We start from the raw sequence: 26,093 nt of genomic DNA, 5'->3' as shown, positions 1-26,093 counted from the left end.
TCATCTTGATGTTTTTATTTTCAGCCTTAATCGCTCCACTCATTTCTGGTCTATACGTTGTCAAGTTTCAGTGATTGATCTTAAACTTCTCACACAATGCTCTCATCAAATCAATATTTAGGCTGGTTCGTTGTTAGTTATGATTGACTCAATAATTCTAGACCTACAAATAATGTGATTCTTGACAATATCATCTACAACTACCTCCATCACCGACTTGTGAGAGGTGGCTTCGACCCACTTTGTGAAGTAGTCAATTGCAACAACAGTGAATTTATGTTCATTGGATGTTACTGTTTTGACTTGACCAATGATATCCAAGCCCCAAGCTTCAAATGGACAAGGTGAACTAGTAAGATACAGTTTGTTGGGATGAACTCAGATCATATATGTATGAATCTAACATTGATGAAATTTCTGAACATAGCGAATACAGTTTGTCTCGATGGTTAACCAGGATTATCCTAATCTCGGAATCATTTTTTTAGAGTAAAACCATTCATGTGAGGATCACATTATCCTGCAAGTATCTTTTCAACCAACCTACTAGTTCTTTAGCATCGGCGCACCATAGCAAACCCAAATCGAAAGTCCTTATATAAAGGACTTCTCCACTCAGAAAAAAATTATTTATTAACCTTCGAACCATGCATTTTTATGCATTTGTTTCATCTTCTGGATATTCAGTGTTCTTTAAATATTCTTGAATTTCATTGTACCAAGGCTTTCCATTAGGCTCCTTATCTACATGAAAGTAATATGTTGGTTGCTCATATATATAGATGAGTGTAAATGGGATCAATGTGATTATTATTAGGATGCTGAATCATAGATAAAGTGGCTAATGCACCTGCAAAATTATTTTGGATTTTTGGTATATGCTTGAATTCCGTCTTGATGAACCTTTTTTACAACTTATGAACACACTCCAAATATTCAAAGAACTTCTGATTCTTGGTCACACGCTAACCTCAAATGCAATCTTCATATTCAACCATATGATTTGAGTAAAGGAATCTGAGTTTTGTTGATACCAGATAATGTTTACCAATTCTTGAGATTAGAACAACTCTGATGCCACATCCGCTTATATTTTAGCTCCATCAAAGAACAACTCCAACCATCATATTCTTTAGAGTTATATTTCCCCCCACAAAAGCTACTTCTTTATATGGAAAGTAAGTTTTAAAAGTTCTATACTATTCATCTCCTGGTTCTCTGCCATATGATATACTAGTGCATGTGCCTTCACTTCTTTTTGTATGACATATAATATGTCAAACTCTCATAATAGTATCTACCATTTAGCCAATTTTCATGTAGACGTGGGCGTTTGAAATATATACTTAAGAGGTTTCTTTCATGAGATTAGATAAGTAATGTTTGAACAAAGGTAGTGTTGCATCTTTTGGGTAGCCCAAGTTAAAACAGAACATGTTCGTTCCAATATAGAATATCGGGCTTCATATAATGTGAACTTCTTGCTCATGTAGTATATTGTATACTTCTTTTTTCCTATTTTATCATGTTGTCCGAAGATGGAGCTAAATACATTGTCTAATATTAATATGTATAACAGCAATGATCTACACGATTCGAGCAAAACTTACAGAGAAAGGTTTGATTAATAAATACTCTTTGATCTTGTCGAAAGCTTTTGACATTTGTCGGGTCCATTTTACATCAGTGTCCTTCTTCAACAGTTTTAAAATTGGCTCACATATGATAGCAGACTGGGCTAGGTAATTACTAGTGTAGAAAGTTGTCCCAAGAAAATCATTACCTTTGTCTTACTCTTCGAGAGAGGAAGATAACAATTTCTTTGATCTCTGATGGATCCAATTTTCTACCTCAGCAGCTAACAATCATGTATCTTTCCAAAAGGACAACCAAACACACATTTTACATGATTAAACTTCATATTATACTTGCACAGTATCGAAAAGAACTTTCATAGATCATCCCAATAATTTAGACACTTCTTTGACTTGATGATGATGTCATCCTCATAAACTTTAAAGTGTTCATTGCTCTCATGTACGTAGCCCTAACATTTATTAACCTAAAAGGCATCACCTTGTAGTTGTAAACACCACACAGTGTGATGAAAGAAGTTTTCTCTACATCGTCCATGTGAATCTCGATTTGATGATAACCAATGACAGGAGGCCTCCTTAAAGGTGTTTTCATGATTCCTCACCAGTATAGGGACTCAGTCCTCTGGAGAGTTGAAGAACTTGTCCAAATTGTAAAAGTACACACAGTTTTAAAATATGTCCATGTCAGAGAAGTTGGTAGGGCGCACTATACTTCTCCAATCAGAATCGCTTAGGATGTTTTGTTTGATGGACAACAATATCATAGTATATATCAAACAAAACATCACACATTACTCATTCATTAAAAACAAAAATACCAGCAAGGATCAAAACAACAAGATATTGAATCAAGGGCTTTCAGTTCTTCTTGTGATTTGTTGTTTTTATATTTTCTTGTAATTATTCTAAAATTGTAGGATTCGTTTTGAAGTGATTAGAAACATATCAAACGTTGGGTGTTTCCTTGTAAAAGCTTTAGTTACGGGTAACTTAGTTTCTTATTGAGCAGTGTTGCATCTGCTCGTGCTCAGCTAAGTGATAGGGTGTATTGCTTAGTGAAGAGTCTAAAGGGTTAGTCTTTTGTTGTGTAACCGACTTTTACTTTTTCTTGTGAGAAGATTAGTGAAAGTGATTTGAAAAGTCCTATTGAGAACAGGTCGTGGTTTTACTCCCTTGAGCAAGGAGGTTTCCACATAAAAGTGATTGTCTCTTTTACTTTTGTGTTTGTATTGTTATTTACCGCTTTGTAGTATTACGGAGACCAGGTCCCATCTTAGTCACGTGGACGCATACATTCCAACAAGTGGCATAAGAGCTTGACTTTTCACTTTGGTTAACACCAAGAAAAGAAAGATCCTGAAGGAATGGCTGCTCCACTAAATTTGGAAGAAGGTCAATCATCAACAAGGCCACCTCGCTTCAATGGTCACTACTATGTGTGGTGGAAAAATTGAATGCATGACTATATAAATGTTGAAGACTCTAAATTGTGGGACTTTATTCTGGATAGACCTCACATCCCCTTGAAAGAAGTATAGGATGGAGCACTTACCATCTATGAAGTGAAGACTAGAAAGGAGTGCACCAAGGCTGATCAAAAGAAGATTGAAAAGAAATTTAAGGCGAAAAAGATTCTGGTATGTATTGTTGGTGCTGATGAATATAATCGGATCTCATCTTGTGAATCCGCAAAAGAAATTTGGGATTGCCTTCAAAAAGGGTAAAAGAATCAAAGGTGGACATTCTTACTACTTAATATGAGAATTTTGTGATGAAGGAAGGTGAAACCATTTTGGAAATGAAATCTCTTTTCATGGCTATCACAAATAAGCTTAGAGTACTGGGAGAACCAATTCCTATGTACAAGCAAATAAGGAAAATCCTCAAGGTTCTTCCAAAATCTTGGGAAAGCATTGTGGATGCAATTACTGAGGCAAAAGATTTAATGACATCGTCTATGGATGAGCTCATAGGAAATTTGCAAACCTATGAGATGAATAGGAAGCAAGGAGCTGTTGGAAAGGAATCAAAGAAGGAAAAGAACATCGCTTTGAAATCTTCACAAAGTGAAATGTCAGAGGAAGAAGTTGAGATGGCATACTTGACAAAATGATTTCAAAAAATCATTAAAGAACAGGGTGGCTTTCAAAAAAAGGGGAACTACTAGCAGAGTGGCAGCAACAAATGACCTATGTCACAGATGTGTAAGACAAGTCACTTTATGAGAGAATGTACAAGTCAAAAGCAAGAGTCTCATGAAATGAGGAATCGTAAGAAGGAACTGGTCCGAGACAACTTTCGAAGGAAGACACATGCTGATCAGATGGTGAAGAAAGCATTTGCTGTATGGGTTGATGATTTGAGAATAAACTGAAGAACAGGAAGATGTTTCGATGTTGGCTGTCGAAGATAATGAAAGCATTTTCAATCAAATGTTTTCGTTGATGGCAAGATCAGATGATGAGGATGATTCACCTGAGGTAACTCTTTTTGAATTAAAAGATTATCAAGAAAATATGTCTACTGAAAGTCTGGGGAAACTTGCTGCTTTGCTAATTGATTCGGTAGATGGAAGATCTACTGAAAACTTGAGGCTAAATGAAGAATTAAGTCTATTTGAAAATGAAAAGGCAGCTTTTCCAACACAAATTTTTGAAATGAGTAGAAGGATAGGGATACTAGATTCTAACCATCATGTTGACAAAGAAAAACCAAGTACCTTTAAACATGAAAAAATAAAGATTAGTATCTATGAAGAAGAGTTAGAGAACAAACTCAAAATCTCAGAGAATAAGTTAGCGGCATCTCTTGAAACAAATTCTCAGCTAAAGAAAGATCTTAGGAAAGTCAAAGAAGAGTTAAGTCATTCTCTAAAATGGACTGATTCTTTCAAGATTCTCTCAGATTTCTCTCAGCAAAGTTTCAATGGAACAAGGGGTCTAGGGAGCAAAACAATCGAACCACCATACAATCCTCATAGTTTAATATGTATCAATGGCTGATAATCATCTATGTACTCAATGTGCAAGAAATGGTCATATGAAAGAGGGGTGTGATAAACTGAAAGAAGCTTAGAAGAGGCATGTAGAGTTTGTAAAATCAGAAAGTTGTCAAACTGAGTTTTGTCGTAGTTATAAAAACTTCTTACCCCCTTAGGCTGGTAGATTTCTTATCAAGTCGTTTGATAGTTAATGGGAACTCCGCATGAAGTGGGTTCTTAAAACTAAGAAGTCATTATTGTGCAGAAGAGATGAAGGATTTAGTGCTTGTACATGAATAGTGGATGCTCCAGACACATGACAGGCGATACTTCAAACTTTCTCTCTTTGCAGGCACACGAGGGTGGTGGTGTTTTTTTGGTGGTGGCAAGAAAGGATCTACTCTTGGAATTGGAAAGATATTCAAGTCTTACAGTAACTCAATCAACAATGTGCACTATGTGGAAGTTCTCAAGTACAATCTTTTGAATATATCTCAGATGTGTGAGAGAGGAAATGAAGTCAAATTCATGATAGACAAGTGCTTGGTGACAAACTGTGTAACTAGAAAGTGGTGATGTCGGCTAAAAGGGTAAGAAATATGTATTTAGTTGATCTGGAATCCATAAAATGAGATGATATCTCGTGTCTAAGAGCTCAAATTGATGAATTCGAGTTGTGGCACAGACGTCTTGATCATGTATGTTCTACTCTTCTGAATAAACTTGTGGCAGGGGACCTGGTTTGTGGACTTCCCAAAATGATGTTTACAAATTCTTAAGTATACGATGCTTGTGCAAAGTTTAAACAAACAAAGTCCTCATTCAAGGCCAAGAAAGGAGTCAGTACTTCGAGACCTCTTGAATAGCTTCACATGGACTTGTGTGGACCAATAAGAGTGATGAGCAGAGAAGGTAAGAAATTTATTCTTTTTATTATTGATGATTACTCGAGGTATACATGGGTGATGTTTCTGAGAACAAAGAATGAGACAGCCAAACAATTGATTGTGTACTTCAAGGCCATTCAATCAAGATTGAATTGCATAATTAGAAGCACCAGATCTAATCATGGCACCAAGTTTGAAAACTCTCAGGTTTAAGGCTACTACAGTGAACATGGAATAAATACAACTTCTGAGCACCCAAAACATCCCAGCAAAATGGAGTGGTAGAAAGCAAGAATCGAACGCTGGTAGAAATTGCAAAAAATATGTTGATTGACTCTTGCCATGAGTTTCTGGGCTGAAGCAGTTAATACTGCTTGTTATGTGACAAACAGATGTCCTATTAGGTGTCTAATCAAAAAGACTCCTTACGAGGTGTTAAATGATAAGAAATCTTCATTATCTCATCTCAAGCCATTCGGTTGCAAGTGTTTTGTTCTAAACAATGGGAAGAATGATATTGGAAAGTTTGATGCCAAAAGTGATGAAGGTGTTTTTGTGGGATACTCCTCTACTAACAAGGAATATCGAGTCTTTAATAATAGAACAAACTGTGTGGAGGAAAGCGTGCATGTGAAATTTGATGAGTTCAGAACAAAGGGTGACAATGAAGATGATCATGAAGTGGAAGAATTGACTGAAGATAATGAAAACACACAAGAAGTAGAAAAAACACATGCTAAATCAACTGAAGGACCTGTTCCTCTGAACATTCATACAGAAACCGGTCGCATAACAGTGAAGAAAATTCCGATGCTGATAGAGAAGAGGAGATTACTAGAAAGTGTCGGTGGAAACATCAATCTTCACATCCACTAGACAATCTAATTTCTCCCTTGGAGTCTAGAATTCAAAAAAGGTCAAAGACACTTCATCTGGTGGCTTTTTCAGGATTCATATCTCATATTGAGCCAAAGAGTATTAAAAAAGCTTTAAAGGATCCTGACTGGGTGTTGTCTATGCAAGAGGAGCTTCATCAATTTGAATGAAGTAAAGTTTGGCACCTGGTCGCCTGACCAGTTAACAGAACTATCATAGGAACTCGTTGGGTATTTCGAAACAAACTTGATGAAAATGGAATCATTTTCAGAAATAAATCAAGATTGGTGGTACAAGGTTATAATCAAGAGGAAGGAATTGATTATGAAGAAATATTTGCACCTGTTGCTTGAATGGAGGCCATCAGAATTCTTATTGCTTTTGTTATACACAAGGAAATCAAATTATTCAAGATAGACGTAAAAGTGCTTTTCTAAATGGAAATTTGAAAGAGGAGGTGTATGTTATATAGCCTCCAGGTTTTGAAGATTCTGAGTCGCCTGATCATGTACTTAAATTGGATAAGGCACTATATGGGTTGAAATAAGCTCCTCGAGGTTGATATGAGAGGTTGTCAAAACTTCTATTGACAAATGGGTTCAAAAGAGGCAAAATAGATAAAACCTTCTTTCTGAAAACTAGGGAAAAGGAATTGTTGATTGTGCAGGTGTATGTTGATGACATAATTTTTGGAGCAACTTCAAATAGTCTATGCAAGGAGTTTGCGGAGTTGATGAGCAGCGAATTTGAGATGAATATGAACGAAGAACTTACATTCTTTCTAGGACTGCAAATTAAACGATCCCCTCAAGGTACCTCAATATGTCAAGGGAAGTACATCAAAGAGCTTCTAAACAAGTTCAAAATGATGGATGCAAAGGTTCTGGACACACTAATGAGCACAAGTGCAAGATTTGATAAAGATGAAGCAGGAAAAGAGGTTAAACAAACAATGTATAGAGGAATCATTGGATCTCTTCTATATTTCACAGCTAGCAGACCAGATATACTGTTCAGTGTGGGGTTGTGCACTAGATTTCAAGCTGCATCAAAAGAATCACATCTGAAAGCAGCCAAAAGGATTCTGCGATATTTGAAGAGAATGCAGGACCTGGTCCTCTTCTATCCAATAGGTGACTCTTTTGAACTTATTGGGTATGCTGATGCTGACTATGTGGGTTTCTTAGAGGACAAAAAAGTACTTCAGGAATGGCACATTTCTTAGGATCAGCGTCACTTTCATGGGGAACGAAGAAACAAAACTCGGTGGCCTTGTCTACGGTTGAAGCAGAGTATGTTGTTGTTGCTGCCTGTTGTGCTCAATTTTTGTGGATCAAGAAACAACTGAAGGATTTTGTAGTGCTAGCATAAACTATTCCTCTTCTATGTGATAACATGAGTGCAATGAATATGGCAAAAAATTCTAGTGCAACACAAAAGGACCAAGCATATCAATGTGAGACATCATTTCTTGCGTGACAACGTAGAAAAGATGAATGTGGTGATGAGATTTTGAAGTACTGAAGATCAATTTTCAGACATTTTCACAAAGCCATTGGTAAAGGAAGGCTTCCTCAAAAACAGACTGAGACTTTGAATTGTCAAGCTCATGTAGCTCTTGAACAATGTTGCTCAGGGAACCCTTAATTGACTATGCTTACGGGGACAAGTATCTATGTTTTAATTAACTTCAAGTACTTGAGAATTCACATATTGTACCTTACTGCAGGTATACACTCATAGAGTGAATAGCTGAAAAGATGATTTTAATCGCACAAAAATTTAAGCAATCAGAGCATAAGGAGGATCTGGTCCCTCGCAAGGTTAGTATCATTTTATATTATACTCACAACTATCTGCATCACTGCCACGTGTACCTGTCCAGTTCATCACGTCAGTTTAAAAAAAAAGGTCATCACTGTAGAGGACCGGATATCTTTTTCCTTTAAATATTTTCGTTTCTCTAAGCAAAAATCCCAAAATCTTTCTATAATCTTGCTTTCTGTTCGATTCCCTCTAAGTTCTCTTCTGTCTCAAACTTCAATCTCTCAAAATGTCTAAGTCAAGTTCTTCATCTCACAATCAATCTCCACAAAAATCGAAAAACCTAGTTTATTTGATTTCTCAATCCCTATTATAGAAAAGTCACCAGTATTTCCTTTGTGTGGAGAGGGAACTGTCTTTCCTTTAAATCCAATCGAAGGGGGATCTGCACCTCCTAGTCTGGACGGAGCACCGTGTTCTCCTACATTGGTTTTGTCTGAGGGAAAGTCTCATCCGTCTAAAGCGCAATCAGTGGCGAAGCCTAGTTCCAGATGCGGTTCTAACAAATTTGACGGTGCATCTATAGCACTGTCATCCTCGATGTCTGAAAGATTGTTCGAAGGGGACTTGCTAGAAGGAAATGGACTGAAATCATGTATATTTACTGCAGGGGATGAATTGGTTTCTATACAAAAAAGTCTGGCATCACTTAGATATGAGTCTCATCCTTCATTGTTAAACAAGGAGTTCAGGTCCCCAAAAAAGTAGCCATCTAAACAAAAACCCATTTTTTATCATACCCCCAAATCATTTGATGTGGATTCTGAAGGGGAGGAAGAGGAGCAAGAAGTGCCTCTCAAATGGAAGACACAAGGAACACAAGGCAGTAACTTACCTCTTGTCAAAGGGGTGGATGAAATATCTGAAGTGGGAATGCTGATGATTTGATATAGATGAGTGTGGATAGTGATGAAGAAATAAAAGGAAAAGGGAAAGGAAAACAGGTTCAGTCTGATAAGGAAAAGGGAAAAAGAAAATATAGTACTAGGAGTGTTACATAAAAGTTGCTTGGAAGTGCTATGGTGGAAAATGCTTTACAGACTCAACGAAGAAGACAATAACGAAGTCAATGGTAAACTCAAGAGAACCTTGTTGTTGACCCGGTCCCCATTAAGGAAAGCGACTCCAAATCATAAAATAATTCAATGTTTGTCGCAAAGCATAGGAAAGTGTCGGGTGATAAAAGGAGAAGAAGAAATCTGAAGTGTCACCCGTAAAGGGATCTGTACCTAGGTTAAAGGTTGAAAAATATCACTTGACAAGTGAAGAAAGGGTTGGAAATCTTAAGTTACAAAAGGTGCTAAATGGTCGAGTGTTTCCTAAAGACATTCTGACAGAGCATGGCATGGGAGCCCTTGTTGATGCTGTGGCAATACAGGAATGGGGACAACTTTTTGAACCCCTTGTTCCATACCTCCACAAACCAGAAGTAAGCGAGTTCTATTACAATATGAACTTTCTTGAGGATGGTAGTATTGTTACATCTGTCAAAGGGGTAAAAATTCATCAGATGAGGAATCGTTGGGAATTATTCTGAGTGTACCTATTGGTGGAATTTGAACCATTGAGCGATGCAAGCCTTCTAAGGCATTTACTGAATTCGCGTTAAAGAAAGGAGAATCCAAGCAGGTTGGGGTACTCAAAAAGTATCTAAAGGGGGAGTACCAATTACTCTTTGAGTTTGTCAACAAAGTCATGGTACCTAGGTCTGAGAAACGCACCGTTTCATCTGCTGCAGACCTCTTCCTGATGGAAAAATTGTGTGAACTTGAAGAGATAAATCTCCCAGCACTAATGCTTGAGCTCATGCATCGTGTTATGACTTGGAAAACAGGAAACCATGGAATCGCTTATGGGTATCTTCTCAACTATGTGTTCAATAACTTTGAATTACCTTTAGAAATGGGAGTACCTAGTACTGTCAAACAAATGTTCTCCAGAACTACTCTTCGAGATTGTGAATGCATCGAAGGGGATGCACCAGGTCGTTCCCAAGTTGCAGCTGTATTAGAGCAACAATCTGTTCTCAAGAGAGAGATGGATGATCTGACAGTGCTCCTGGTAGCCAAGGAAGTCGAAGTGGTTACTCTGAAGTCAGAACTGCAAAAGGTGCTTTCACGAGGACATGGTCCTAGTCAAAGTGATGACTTAGAGTTGTGCACATTAAGAGCTGAGAATGATCAACTAAAAGCTACAAATTCCTCATTGAATGAGGAGGTTCAGACTCTCAATAAGCAGCTCATTAAAGCTTATCAAGATGTAAATGAGAGAGTGATGTTACTCCTGCAAACTCTTTAACCCCCTCCCCCTCCGTCCTAAACGTGTCTTACTCTGTCCTCATGTTTCTTTTTGTTGCCTGATTTGGCCAGTTTGTGGCATAATGTAGTCTTTCTGCTCAATGGACAGTATTATTGTGATCAAATATTATGCACTGTTGTTATTAATGATATTCATCTCCTTTTGCTAAAATTCATGTGTTTGACTGTGGCCATGGCCCTGTATTCTCTTGTGCTTGTTCGTTAGTTTTAGCTATGTTTGTTGTCCCTCCCTTCTTGATGATGTCAAAAGGGGGAAGATCTGGGCTGTTGTTCATTCGCTGTTAACTAAGTGAAGCATTTCTTAACGGGGAAATACGTCTGATAATTAGGCATGGCTTAAGGGGGAATGAAGTTTTAAAATAGATCATCAATTGAGGGAAATAATTTTCACATAATGCTTTAAGTTTGTGTTGAAAGAATGTGCGTAATGAACAAAATGTCGGTTGGTTTGTCATTATCAAAAAGGGGGAAATTGACAGGAGGCCTCCTCAAAGGTGTTTCGATGGTTCCTCACCAGTACAGGGACCCGATCATCTTGAGAGTTGAAGAACTTGTCCAAATTTTAAAAGTACAGATAGCTATAAAATCTGTGCGTGTCAGAGAAGTTGGTTGGGCGCAATGTACTTCTCCAATCAGAATCGCCTAGGATGTTTTGTTTGATGGACAACAAATCTTCATAGTATATATTAAACAAAACATCACACATTACTCATTCATTAAAAACAAAAATACTAGCAAGGATCAAAACAGCTAGATATTAAATCAAGGGCTTTCAGTTCAACCTGTGATTTGTTGTTTTTATATTTGCTTGTAATTAATCTAAAATTATAGGTGTCATTTCGAAGGGATTAGAAACATATCAAACATTGGGTGTTTCATTGAAAGATCTTTAGTTACGGGTAACTTAGGTTCTTACTGAGCAGTGTTGTATCTGCTCGTGCTCTACTATGTAATAGGGTGTATTGCTTACTAAAGTGGCTAAACGGTTAGTCTCTTGTTTTGTAACCGGCTTTTACTTTTGCTTGTGAGAAAATTAGTGAAAGTGGTTTGAAAAGTCCTGTTGAGAACAGATCGTGGTTTTTCTCCCTTGAGCAAGGAGGCTTCCACGTAAAAGTGATTCTCGCTTTTACTTTTGTGTTTGTATTGTTATTTACCGCTTAGTAGTTTTACGGGGACCAGGTCCCATCTTAGTTACGTGGAAGCATACATTCCAACAACCAACAAAGGAATCCACAAATGATTTTCATGCTTAGCACAATTGTCAATATGAATGTGTATATTGGGCAATGGAAAATTATCCTTGGGATTGGAACAACATTGGCAAGCCAGAATGGATAATCCGTCAGTTGAAGCATCCGGGCCTCTTATTGCTCCTTGATTTTCAAACTCAACTCAGGCTTGTATTTTCTAAACTTCTGCTACCCTAGGGGACAAGATGTATCAATGGGAAATCGATGAGCAACTATCGAAGTGCTTAGTCTAACATGTTATACATAGGACAAATAAAAAATATCCTTGTTCTCTATGAGACTCTTGATATGCTGTTTCTTCTCATCTTCGATAATATGGATGTTTATTCATGTTTCTTGGGTTACCTACGAATTTCCCATATTCACCACTTCTGTTTCTGCTAAGTTTGAATTGAGCTTTTCCTCGATTTCCTTAATTTTTTTAGTTAACTCTTTAGGTACTTCATTTTCTTCAACCTCTTCAAAATCATTTATTTTCCATAGTCTCATATGCAATATTTTTATATCAAATTTTATTGGAAGAAAAATAACACAAATAAATAAATTTGAAAAAAGAACTTTATTGCTCAAAGCTAAACCTTAAAAGTTAAATAATGCTAGTACCTAAAACATTTAAAAAGGAAATGTAATTGAAAATTATTTTATTGAAAACTTTTTAGAAATTGTTAGAAGAATCATATTCCAATGCTACCTAGATGCCAATGAGGTCAGGATGGAGTTAAAGTCCAATTGTTGATGGTGACCTCTACTTCCTTGCATTTTCTTGGGTCCCCATTCTCCTCCTTGTTGATCACAACATTGCAGCTTTTATATTCCTCATTGGTCAATGACAAACCCTTCATGCCTGCTTGAAACTCATCAAGTGTTACTACTCTTGAAATGACAGATTGAAATGACTGGAGCAACGGGGATATAGGTTTTCTTTGTGGGTATATTATCCTTCCGTAAGTGGTTGCCAGTATGTAAACTAAAAGTGATTGGATGGTGAGTGTGTTGATTGGTTCGACTATTACTTGTGATCTGGCCTCCAAACCTTTCCCAAGTTCAAAACCAAAATAGAGCATCATGTCAATGATCTTCTGGCTATACCATGGTTCTACTTTAATATTGCCGACAAGATCCACTGTATAAAAAATCTCTCCATCTAGATAAACTTGCCCTTCGACCGCATATATAAGATGTACTCTTTCCCCTTGGACTACCACTTTTTCATGGTCTCATTTGAATTTCAAGAACCAATAAAAAATATAAGAAACTACTCAAACCATGTGAATCTAGGGGAAACCTAGTAGTAGATTGTACGAGTCTATAATATCTATGACTTAGAAAATTAAGGGGAAGGTGGTATAACCAATGAGCATGTCCAAGATTACCTCTCCATTAGTACCCCTTTGAGAACCATCAAATGCTCTCACACTCATCTTCCAAGTTTGGACCTACTATCTATATCTAGTCTTGTTAGTATATGCCTAGAGGAAAAATGTTAAAACCAGAACCTGGGGGAACCAAAACTTTGGTGACTACCTTATTATGACAATGGGTAGAAATATACAAAGATTTGTTGTGGGACATTCCTTCAAGTGGTAGCTTATCTCATTAAAGGATATCTTGTATGCTTCGAATACTTGAAAAACCATTTAGGCTACTTACCATGAGTGATGCTAGCAGGGACATACTTTTTAAGTGCAATCTTTATAAGAGAATTTTCTGATGAGTTTCTGAAGAATCCAGACACCTTTTTGTTCTAACTCTACAATCGATGGCTTAGATTTGCTAGAGCTACCTTGAACCAAGTTCTCGGAAGTGTATATTCTCCCAGATCTGATCACTCCTATCGCAACATGTGATTCTTCCACCTTTGCTTTACACGGAACAACATGGACATCATACTTGATAGGATGAGAGCTTTATGAACAGTAAATGGAGGTCTATGCATGGAGACGTCAAAATGAGCACGCCTTTGCACTAAAACAAGTGTCTTGTTGGCACCAGTCATTGTTTCTTCTGGCTCAAGGAGCCACACCATATCACCAATTTCTACCATATTAACCTGGTGGTTCGGAAGAGGATTTCTTTCCACGTTTGGCGCAGGATCATTAAGGTGGATGGCCTTTGTATCAAAAAGTTTTTGAATCATGTCTTTCAAAGATCTCCCAACATTAATGGTATGTCCCTTCATTTTGAATGATAAGCACAAGATTTGTTAGGGTAGTATCACTTCGCATAGATATCTACAGGCAAAGAAAGGATTGGGGTAACGTGGCCAACTTCTTTCAACATTTAATAAAGGTGAGTTATGGGTTTGACTTAAGAGGTATAAGTTTTAATTGGTCTTATTTCAAAATGAGGTTTATTTTTGTAGCTTGGCGGTTCAGTAGGGACTGCAAGTATGATGGTTGGACATTGTAGACTCTTACGAAGGAATGGGATGAAGAGATGTACGATATAGAGGTGGGGTTGTCATTTGATATTTAAATAGAGTTTTGATACTCTAAGCCATCATCACAGGACTTGTTTCCTTTTTCTTATGTTCCTCCACAACTCCACCGGATTGCAAGCAAGGCTTTATTGGTTGCTTAAAAGCCTCTAGGTTTATGATGTTTCCATTCTTAATGTCTTCTTAAATTCTTTCACGTAACTTGATAATTTCTGCGAAAAACTTTTCTCAACCACGAGCAACATTTTATCATAGTACTGCGGTTCCTAGGCATGGATGAAGAAATCTTTCATCTGAGATTCCTCCTATCCTCCATGTGAGGTCTAGCTTTAGTCGCCTCAGACCTCCATTTAATGGCATAAATATCGAAAGAATCCTCTAGACTTTTTTTTCAGATTTCTGATATAGAATCAGTCAGACACATTTTCCATATTGAATCCAAACCTATTCATGAAATCTGTAGCCATAACCACCCAATAGCGATGGTCTTATTCAATGTACCATGATAAGGCTTCCTATTTAGACTCCTCGTGAAAAGATTCATTCATATTTTTTCGAACCCTTTCCACTCGTACAAGTTTGTCACAATACGTAAGCAAGTGTACTTTGGGGTCTCTGATATCATTACACATCTCAAACTTTGGAGGTTTATACCCTTCAACTAATTCAAAGTCTAGGTCCATGCATAGATATCCATGCCTCAACCCTCCTAAACTTTTGTTTCCTTTACATGTAGCACTCTACTAGACAACTTATCCAATCTCTCAGACATGATTTTTAGCTGAATATCCTTTTGAAAGGAGTCTGACTCATGGTAATCATGGGTTAAAAATGTCGCTTCAACATATCTAGGACTATGGTTGATAGAATATGTGCCTTCACTTATTAGTCAATGGACCAGGTCCCTTGACACACTAATAAGTATGAACAGAAAGTAAATGCAGTTTAAACAACACAACGATTTTACGTGGAAACCTCCTTGCTTAAGGGAGTAAAACCACGACCTGTCTCACAGGATTTTCAATCGTTTTCACTAATCTTCACAAGCAAAAGTGAAACACGATTACAACAAATGTGAGAAGAAGTTTTTAATCTCACGTTCAAGCAATAATCTCTATTGCTTAACAAGCCTAAGTAGAAATAAATCAACCCACTAAGCTATCCCATATAGACAACTTAGAATTTCAATACTACCCACTGATTCCTTTATAGTTTTAGGAATAGTTTACAATGTAAGACCAAGAGAATATATTTTTAAACAACTACACTAAATGCTCCAGAGATTTCTGCTGTTGTTTGAATAATTCTGCCGTTTGTTTGCTGATAGCCTTTGCAAGTGTTCTTGAAAAATTCTTTATCAAGTTGCAAAATCTGAAAAAGATGTTTAGGAAAGTGACTTTTATATGGACGAGTCACTTTCCTTAAACTCTTTGTCATTGGTTGGAGAAGTCTGACTTTCTGACGCCGTTGAGAAGAGTGCACCTACTTTCTGTACCTTCTCCAGCTGGCAGTCAACTGGCTCGTCACATTAGGAGCCTGGTACCTATACAAGTCCCTGACTTTGTTTCATCTTCAATACTCAAGTAAGAAACCTGGTACCTTTACAAGGTCCCTGAGTTTGTCAAATCATCAAAACTTCAAATAACATTTTCCCCCTTTTTGATGATGACAAACAATGCTCTCAGGCACCACTCCAGCTTTGTTCCCCTTCACTGTATTCCCACTCACTTTGTTCCCCCTCACTGTATTCCTCCTCACACATATAACTCAGCCACTTAGCTACTTACCAGTTTTACTTCCCCCTTTTGGCATCATAAAAAAGATATACAATAAACCAATGATGTCAACAGTAATACCAGATAAGATCAAAGCTAGAAAGCAATCAAACAGAAAGGGAAAAACATTCACAATAGATAATAACTAGAACACCAGAGGAATAAGTTAAATAGCAATCCACAATAACATTTAGTACATTAAAATCAAACTGATAACCCAACGACACAAAGATAAGACACAAAAAGAAGACACAGGGAAATATTTTAACAGGCTAGGAAGGAGGAGGTTGATGAGAAAGGGACTGGATAATGAGAGTGAGTCGAGCATTGGCAGCATCGTTTTCTTTAATTGCCTTCTCTTGTAAGCCAGTAATCTTGGCCATCAACTCACCATTTTCTCTCTCCAGGGCTTGAACCACGGAAGTACCAGGTCCCTCAGTCTGTGCAGTAAGTAGTTCAGCTTTGAGTATAGCAATTTCGGCATCTTTACCACTCAAACGCACAGTTAGCTCCTCAATCTCATGCTTGAGTTGATCCTGATCTTCTATGAGTTGAGCAGTCTTGCTCTTGGGATTGCCTCTCCCTTCAATACACTCACATTCGACAAAGGTAATCTCTGAAACAATTTGTTTCACAGTCCCAACCCTGCCAACACTCAGAGGAATTTTAAAATGTTTGAATACTTCAGGGAGAAAGTATCCGTATCCCATTCCATGAATGCCTTTCCTCTCGATAACAGTTTTGTACATGTGCTCAAGCATAAGACCTGGGAGATTTAGAGCTTCGAATCTGCACAACATCTCCATCACAAATAAGTCAGCTGAAGTCCTCTTTTCAGTCCGAGGGAGGAGAACTTTGTTATCAAATTCGAACACCAACTGGCACTCGCTCTTCATGACCTTCTTAAAAACCCCAGCAACCTTTGTTGTGGGAATCTTAGAAACCAAGGACACAAACTCAATCGAACAATTTTTTCCAGTCACAGACCCGGTCAGCAGAAGTTGCTGAAGTCCTCTTTTCAGTCCGAGGGAGGAGAACTTTGTTAACAAATTCGAACACCAACTGGTACTCGCTCTTCATGATCTTCTTAAAAATCCCAGCAACCTTTGTTGTGGGAATCTTAGAAACCAAGGACACAAACTCAATCGAACAAGTTTTTCCAGTCACAGACCCGGTCCCCTCTCTAGGTACCCTGAGAATTTTGCCCAGCAGAAACTCATCCAGATGCACTGCAATGTCATTTACTCTTGTGAGGATACTCCCATCTTCTTTTAATTGAATGTTGTAATAGAATTCGCGCACTTCTTCTTCATAGAGAATAGGAAATTTCTTGTTGAATAGATGCATCCATGATTGAATTTCCACCATGTCATGAAGAGAGTCCATGCCGGGAAGATTGATTATTCCCATATCAAAGACTCTTCCAGCCAACACAACTTGCTTTCTCAAGTTGTCAACAACTTCCTGCATGTTGACCTCCTCTTCACTCCTGTTTTGGGCACCAGGTCCATGTGAACCTCTTCCGTTTTCCTACAGAACTCTTCCTTTTGGGTTTTGTTTTCTCAACCTTCTTTGAATCCTTTGACTTTGTGTTTCCTGACCTTTTCTTCTTGCTTTTCTTTTCAACTTCTTCAGCAGACAACTCAACAACATGAGATTCAGGCATTTTAAATTTTGATACTTTAAAGGTTCTGGCACTCCTAATTTTAGCCGTAGATCTTGCACTAGCCTTTAAGGCATCAGCCATCAACTTTCGAGCATCAGACCTAGTAGTAGGTCTTCTTCTAGGAGCCTCTTCCACAACCTTTTCTTTTCCCTTCCTAGACACCTCAACCTCCCTTCTTTCAACCTTCCATTTAATGGGTTCCTCATCACTTTCAGAATCTGAGGAGATGGAAGAAGGATACCTCCCAAAATCAGGAGATTTATCAAAGATGGGTTGAGTGTCTCTTACCTCTTCCCTTTGTAAAGCCTCAGTTTTCTCAGCCCGAGCTTCTTCTCTCATCATTGCAAGACTTTCAATAACATTTCTTCACTTGCAGCCAATATGTTTGACTCAGATGATTTATTTCTTGGCAAGTCTCCTTCAAAAAGATTATAAGGCAACATTTCATGGCAAGGACCAGGTCCAGTAGGTATACTAGTGCTATTCAGATCTATGGAATAGAAGGGATTGTCAGGAGTATCTTTCTGAGAACTTGAAGGGGCACTAGATCTGGACTCTACTACTGAAGGAGAGTAAAAAGCGATAGGTTCTATTTCACTAAAGCAGTGAGCATTTGTTTAGATGTGGAAGAAGGATCAGACATATTAAACTTGAATAAGAACAAAAATTAGCTTTTTGAAGAGAAAAAGGAAGAAGGAAGAACAGATTTTGTCTTTTAACTTTTCTCGGTTTCCTTTTTTAAAAAGAAGGAATGTTGAAAGACGGATGAGAAATAAAAAAGGAGTAAAGAGGGTTTAAAAAGGATTTGAAACTGTGTCAGGTCCTTGATTTGACGTGTCGCTTGAGGGATAAGCGATGGGACTAACGGTCAGAATGACCGATGACTGACACGTGGCATTATCAACGGTCATATTTTTTCAGTTTAAAATTAATGTACAAATGCTTACCTGGATAGGCACGAGGTACCATAACACAGTTTTATCCTCATTCCCCAGTTGTTCTAGCCATGTCTTTGCTAAGCTAGTCCTTCTTGAAAGTATACCTACAATAGGTACAAAGATGATCTAATCCAGATATTAAATTATTCACACAAAGGATACCTATACTGCAAATTTAGCCATCAAGGGAATTCAACTGTTGGAAGCTATTGATATCACTTAGAGATCATCATACCCAACTTCAGCCTATTTCTCTCAAATTGATCTTTACTGAGAGCCTTGGTGAAAATGTCTGCAATTTGCTCCTCTGTTGGACTATATGTAAGCACAATATTCCCTTTCTCAACATTGTCTTTCAGAAAGTGATGTCTAACATCAATATGCTTTGTTCTCTTATGATGAACTGGATATTTTCCCATACTAACTGCACTAGTATTGTCACACATAAGAGGAATATCTTTGATGTTTATACCAAAATCCTCCAAGTGTTGCTTGATCCATAACAACTGTGAACAGCATGGCGCTGCTGCTACATACTCAGCTTCAGATGTTGAAAGAGCCACAGAATTCTGTTTCTTGGTTCCCCAAGAAATGAGTGAAGATCCAAGGAAATGAGCCATTCCAGAAGAACTCTTCCTGTCAACTTGATAACCAGCAAAATCAGCATCTGCAAAACCAACTAGATCAAAAGTGTCACCTGCTGGATAGAAGAGAACCAGGTCCCCTGTCTTCTTCAAGTATCTTAGAATACGTTTTGCAGCCTTCAGGTGTGAATCACGAGGACATGCTTGAAACCTGGCACACATTCCAACACTATAAACAATATCAGGTCTGCTAGCAGTCAGATATAGCAAGGATCCAATGATTCCCCTATACATGGTTTGATTCACAAGAGGATCAGATTCCTCTACTACAAGCTTGGAATTTGTTCCCATAGGAGTATCAATAGGTTTGGAGTCAAACATATTGAATTTCTTCAGTAGCTCCTTAATGTACTTCTCCTGACAGATTGAAATCCCATTTGATGATTGCTTGATTTGTAGGCCAAGGAAAAATGTCAGTTCGTCCATCATGCTCATTTCAAATTCCTTTCCCATTAATGATGAGAATTCTTCACACAAATGTTCTGAAGTAGCTCCAAAAATTATATCATCCACATAAAATTGAATAATAAGAAATTCTTGTTCTCTTTTTAATAAGAACAGAGTATTGTCTATTTTTCCTCTTTTGAAGCCATTTTTCAGCAGAAACTTTGACAGCCTTTCATACCTTGCTCTAGGAGCTTGTTTCAAACCATGCAGAGCTTATTCAATCTGAACACATGATCTGGTAGTTCAGCATCTTCAAACCCAGGAGGTTGTTTAACAAATACCTCCTCTTTTAAATTTCCATTCAAAAATGCACTTTTCACATCCATTCGATACAGCTTGAACCCCATGAATGCAGCAAAAGCTATTAAAATTCTAATGGCCTCCATCCTGGCAACAGGTGCAAAAGTCTCATCATAGTTTATTCCTTCTTCTTGATTGTATCCTTGAACCACCAACCTGGATTTGTTTCTAGTGATCACTTTTCATCGAGCTTGTTTCTAAAAACCCATCTAGTTCCTATTAATGTTCTGCCTGCAGGTCGAGGAACCAGGTACCATACCTTGCTTCTTTCAAACTGTTGAAGTTCTTATTGCATTGAGTTGATCCAATCTGCATCACCTAATGCCTCTTTCACATTCTTAGGCTCAATAGATGATATGAATGCTGAAAATGCAACTAGATTTCTTATTTTTGATCTAGTATGAATTCCAGAGTTCAAAGGAGAGATAAGATTATCAAGAGGATGTGATGAGCTATGTTTCCATCCTGGTCTTAAAGAAGACTGGTTGAGCTGATCAGCATGTTCTTTTTCGTCAAGGGTGTCATCATTTTCTGGAGAGTTTGATGTACTCTGACTGGAATTCAGAGTAGTACCAGGTACCTCATCACACTTTTCCACTTCATCAGCCTTTTCAGGTAGACTATGATTATTATTATCATAGTCATTTTTCAACTGTTGTTCTGCATCAGCTTCACTTCCTTCAATTTTCTGTGAATTGAACAGCTTGATCACTTCATCTTCATCATTTGATCCATTACTTTTCAAGTTTCAATCTTCATCAAATACAACATGAATGCTTTCTTCAATGCATTGAGTTCTTTTTTTGAATATTCTGTATGCTTTACTCGATGAAGAATATCCAACAAACACTCCTTCATCACTTCTAGGATCAAATTTTCCCAGATCATCTTTTCCATTGTTCAGCACAAAACATCTACACCCAAATGCCCTAAGATAGCTCAGCATAGGCTTTCTGTTGTTGAGCAGCTCATAGGGGGTCTTATTAAAAACAGCTCTTATCAGACACCTGTTGGTAACATGACAAGCTGTGTTGACAACTTCAGCCCAGAAACTTTGAGGTAGATTTTACTCAATGATCATGGTTCTGGCAATGTTCACCAAGGTTCTGTTTTTTCTTTCCACCACTCCATCTTGTTGAGGAGTTCTTGGAGCAGAAAAGTTATGACTAGTACCATTCTCCATGCAAAATTGATCCAGTTTTGAGTTCTCAAACTCAGTTCCATGATCAGATCTAAGCACTCGACGTCACAAATAGCAATAAGAAGGGGCAAGGGGTTCACCCACTTTCACGAGTTTCATAGGTTCAAGAGATCCCACTATAGAAGTGGTACAGCAATGAACATAGGGATGATACTAGGAAATATGGTCCGAAGAATCTCGATAGTAGATCCCACAAATCACTTGATTTAATTTAGTTTGAATCATTTTGAAGAACACCACCAATTCTTCAGGTGTTTCTGCTTTTGATCTTAGGAATCTTGTCCATGTATATCTTGAGTAATCATCAACTATCACCAGAATGTATTTCTTGCCATTTCTACTTTGAACCTTCAGAGGTCCACATAAGTCCATGTGCAACAGCTCTAGTATTCTTGATGAGGTTACTTGCTTCTTTGGCTTAAAGGATGATCTGATTTGTTTTCCTTTGACACAAGTTTCACATATTTTATTTTCAGCAAACTTCAACTTTGGCAGACCTCGAACCAGGTCCTTAGAAATCAGTTTATTCAATAGAGATGAGCTTACATGCCCTAGCCTGCGATGCCAAAGATCAGCATTTTCATTTTGAGCACTAAGACATGTCAGATCATCTCCATGAGACCTTTCTAAATTGGCCACATACATGCTTTTACTTCTGAAAGCAGTGAGAATCGCTTTCTTTGAAGTTAGACTGATCACCGTGCACTTCTCAGAAGTAAACTTGACTGCATTTCCCTTGTCACAAATTTGAGATACACTCAAAAGATTGTACTTCAACCCATCAACATGATACACATTGTCAATTGATTCTTCAAAAGACTTTCCCACTTTACCAACTCCCAAAATGTACCCCTTCTTTCCATCACCAAAAGAGACACCTCCTCCCTGAAGTGTCTTGAGTGAGAGGAAATTTTTGATGTCACCAGTCAGATGTTTAGAGCATCCACTGTCCATATACCAACATTGACTGCTGCTCCTCTCACTCACCTGCAACAAGAATCGCTTGTTAAGCTTGGGAACCATTTCAATTTGAGTTCCCAGAAAGCAGATAAGGGAGTGATCAGGTTGTATCTAGTTCAATAGGGCAGTTTTTGAATCTTTCTAACAAAGGACTTTGGAGCAGAAACAGATTTTTTCTTTGAAAATCTATCAGTTGAGACATGTTTTGGAGGACCAGGTCTCTCTTTTGATACTCTTTGCCTTTCAGTATAATTAGAGAGTCTTTCATGAGAATTTCTCCAGCCAGCACACTCTCCCTTTAAATGCCCATTTTTACCACAGTGAAGACAAAGCAGATTGTCCGACACAAAACATACTTACTGTGAGGGTTAAAGGGAGGAGTCATATTCAAACTTCCTAGAACTTTCTTATTGAAATTACTCTGATTTGTTGCACTTGACAGCAACTTCATGATTTCGTCCACTTAAGAGATTTTTCAAGTTCTTCCTTAAGTATGACATTATCCTTTTCTAAGTTGTTGATTTTCTCCAAAGCCAGTCCCAGATTTTTCTCTGTGGTTTTCAGTTTTTCTTCAGTTTCAACTTGTAAACCATTTGACCTTCCAATTAGCTTTTTAGCTTCTCCAGTTATCTGAGTCAACTGTTTTTAAGTTCAATGTTGTCAGACTCTAGAGACACCATTTTTACTTCAATTTTCAACATTTTCTCCTCCAATTTAACCTTGTTTTCAGTTAAACTGTCAAGTTCAACATTCATAATGTCTCTTTTAGAGGTTAACTCAATTACTGAATCAATCATAACATTTGCTAATGTTCTCAATTTTTTAAGAGAATAATTATTCAGATCCTTTTTCATATCAAGAAGAGTTACCTTTTCATCTTCTTCTTCATTTTCTGTATGAGCCATGAAAGCAAACATTTCATTGAATATTGTTTCCTCTTCATAAACCGCCACCATAGACACATCATTTAGTTCATAAGGATCTTCTGAGTCACTTGAAGAGTCGCCCCATGCAGCAAGAGCCTTTTTGACCACATAGTCAGCAGCAGCTTTGCGATCATTTTTGCTGAGTACCAGGTCCCGTCTCTTCTCTTTGTCACTTCTTGGTTTTTGATATTCCTTGTTTTCAGTTTTGAGTAAAGGACACTCTCTAATAAAGTGCCCAGGTTTTCCACACTTGTAGCGAGTATTATTTTGAGTAGCATTTCGAGGACCACTTGTTCCTCTTCTAAAACCTTTGTTCTTTTTAACAATTTTTTGAAACCTATTGATCAGATAAGCCATATCATCATCACTGGAGTCTTCATCAGATTTGAATTTCATAATCAAAGATTTATCCTTTTTGACTTCCTTCTTTGACAAATCATGATTTCGATTCATCTCATGAGTCTTCAGATTTCCAATGAGAGCATCCATTGTCAGCACCTTCAGATCTTTAGCTTCAATGATAGCATCAACCTTGCTTTCCCAGGACTTTGGAAGAATTCGAAGCACTTTCCTGACTTGCTTGCTCATACTGATAGGTTCCCCAAGGCTTCTCAACTCATTTGTGATAGACGACAATTTTGTAAACATCTCATGAATGGTTTCTCCTTCTTTCATCTTGAAGTTTTCATACAAAGAGGTAAGCATATCAATCTTTGATTCTTTTACTTGTTCAGTTCCTTCATGAGCAGTTTTTAAATAATCCCAAATTTCCTTTGCAGACTCACATGCAGAGACACGATTGAACTCATCAGGACCTATCCCACAGACAAGAAGAGTTTTTGCCTTATAACCCTTTTCTATCTTCTTCCTATCAACTTCATCATATTTTTGTCTAGGCTTAGGAACAAGCCTGGTTTTCTCTCCATCCTTTTCTTCTATCATCGGAATAAATGGTCCATCTAGTACGATATCCCATAGCTCACTGTCTTCAGCCATGAGGAAATCATGCATTCTAACTTTCCACCAACTGTAGAAATGTCCATTGAAACGAGGAGGTCTTGTTGAGCACTGAACTTCTTCTAGATTAAGTGGAGCAGCCATTCTAGAGCAGATATCACTTCCTTGGTGTTAACCAAATAGAGAGTGCCTGCTCTGATACCAATTGATAGAATATGTGCCTTCACTTATCAGTCAATGGACCAGGTCCCTTGACACACTAATAAGTATGAACAGAAAGTAAATGCAGTTTAAACAACACAACGATTTTACGTGGAAACCTCCTAGCTTAAGGGAGTAAAACCACGGCCTGTCTCACTGGATTTTCAATCGATTTCACTAATCTTCACAAGCAAAAGTGAAACACGATTAAAACAAATGTGAGAAGAAGTTTTTAATCTCACGTTCAAGCAATAATCTCTATTGCTTAACAAGCCTAAGTAGAAATAAATCTACCCACTAAGCTATCCCACCTAGACAACATAGAATTTCAATACTACCCACTGATTCCTTTATAGTTTCAAGAATTGTTTACAATGTAAAACCAAGAGAATATATTCTTAAGCAACTACACTAAATGCCCCAGAGATTTCTGCTGTTGTTTGAATAATTCTGCCGTTTGTTTGCTGATAGCCTTTGCAAGTGTTCTTGAAAAATTCTTTATCAAGTTATAAAAACTGAAAATGATGTTTAGGAAAGTGACTTTTATATGGACAAGTCACTTTCCTTAAACTCTTTGCCATTGGTTTGAGAAGTCTGACTTTTTGACGCCGTTTGGAAGAGTGCACCTACTTTTTGTACCTTCTCCAGCTGGCAGTCAACTGGCTCGTCACATTAGGAGCCTGGTACCTTTACAAGGTCCCTGAGTTTGTTTCATCTTCAATACTCAAGTAAGAAACCTGGTACCTTTACAAGGTCCCTGAGTTTGTCAAATCATCAAAACTGCAAATAACAATGGTCATATGAGGGGCTTGTAGTAGGTGCATTATGGTTTAAAATTAGTTCAGCATGTTTGGGCTTGATTTTCTTGTGGTAGTGGTGAGGTGGGAATTGGGTAATTGGAAGAGTCATATAGTGGAGCTTAGTTGTGTTTGTGTGAGAGGTGGTGGGAAATCATTTGGATTAGTAGAGTTAGGTTGGGAAATATTAGGTGGAGGATTATTTGGTAAGGTTATTTGATTGGTCAGGGGTAGGTTGTCCATGTTTTCCCCAAAAGGGGTGCCGAGATAAATAGATAATTTGGCGAATCGCGCATGCTGGCCACCTTTCTCTTACTCCATAATTTTGCGTTCACGATTCGAAACCAGATCATTAGAGAGTTTTACACCCTCATAAGTTTCAACCCTTTATCGGCACTATTGTTATCAACCATTTTTCCTTTGTTTTTGTAACTTGCTATATGAGGAGTGTGAGGAGGAGAGGTCCCTTTAGATCTTGTATGGGCCAAAATGAAAAATAGATCAACCTTAGGGAATGAGAAAACACTAGAATCAAATGAAAAAGGATGTTTGGGGATTAGTTTAATATTATAATAATAACATATTGATAAAGATGCCCTAAATGCAAAGGACTTCATTGAGCTAGAGGTAAGCCTAAGACGACATATATGTGATGTGCAATGATTAATTCAAAACTTATTTGCCAATTTGAAGCTTAGAGTTAGAAAATAAAGGAAAACAACTTTATTTATTGAAGACGATTCAATTTATTACATCATAATTAAGAAAGAGCAAAATTGGAAATAAACTAAAGGGGGAAGGGATAACATAGGGAAAGCAGTGCCATTAAAAACTTCAATGAAGTTGGTCTCCAATGTTTGGCACAATATTTTGTCTCATCTCTAGATTGATATCATAGTTGTAGTTGAGGACATTGAGAGCTCATTTTATCTTGTTTTACCACCAAAACCAGGTTGACCCTTTTCGCACAAATCTCCATGTTCTGGATCCTCAAAGATATACATATAATACTTGGATGTACAGAATGGTTGTTTCTCTCGAACATCAATAGTTACCACCTTCTCAGTATAATGTCCACTAATGTGATATTGGGCCCATATGAGATAGAAAG

The sequence above is a fragment of the Solanum pennellii genome, chromosome 6 (assembly GCF_001406875.1).
Source record: "Solanum pennellii chromosome 6, SPENNV200".
NCBI classification, from domain to species: Eukaryota; Viridiplantae; Streptophyta; class Magnoliopsida; order Solanales; family Solanaceae; genus Solanum; species Solanum pennellii.
The sequence above is the reverse complement of the archived record's forward strand: the minus strand, read 5'-3'. Positions refer to the sequence as shown.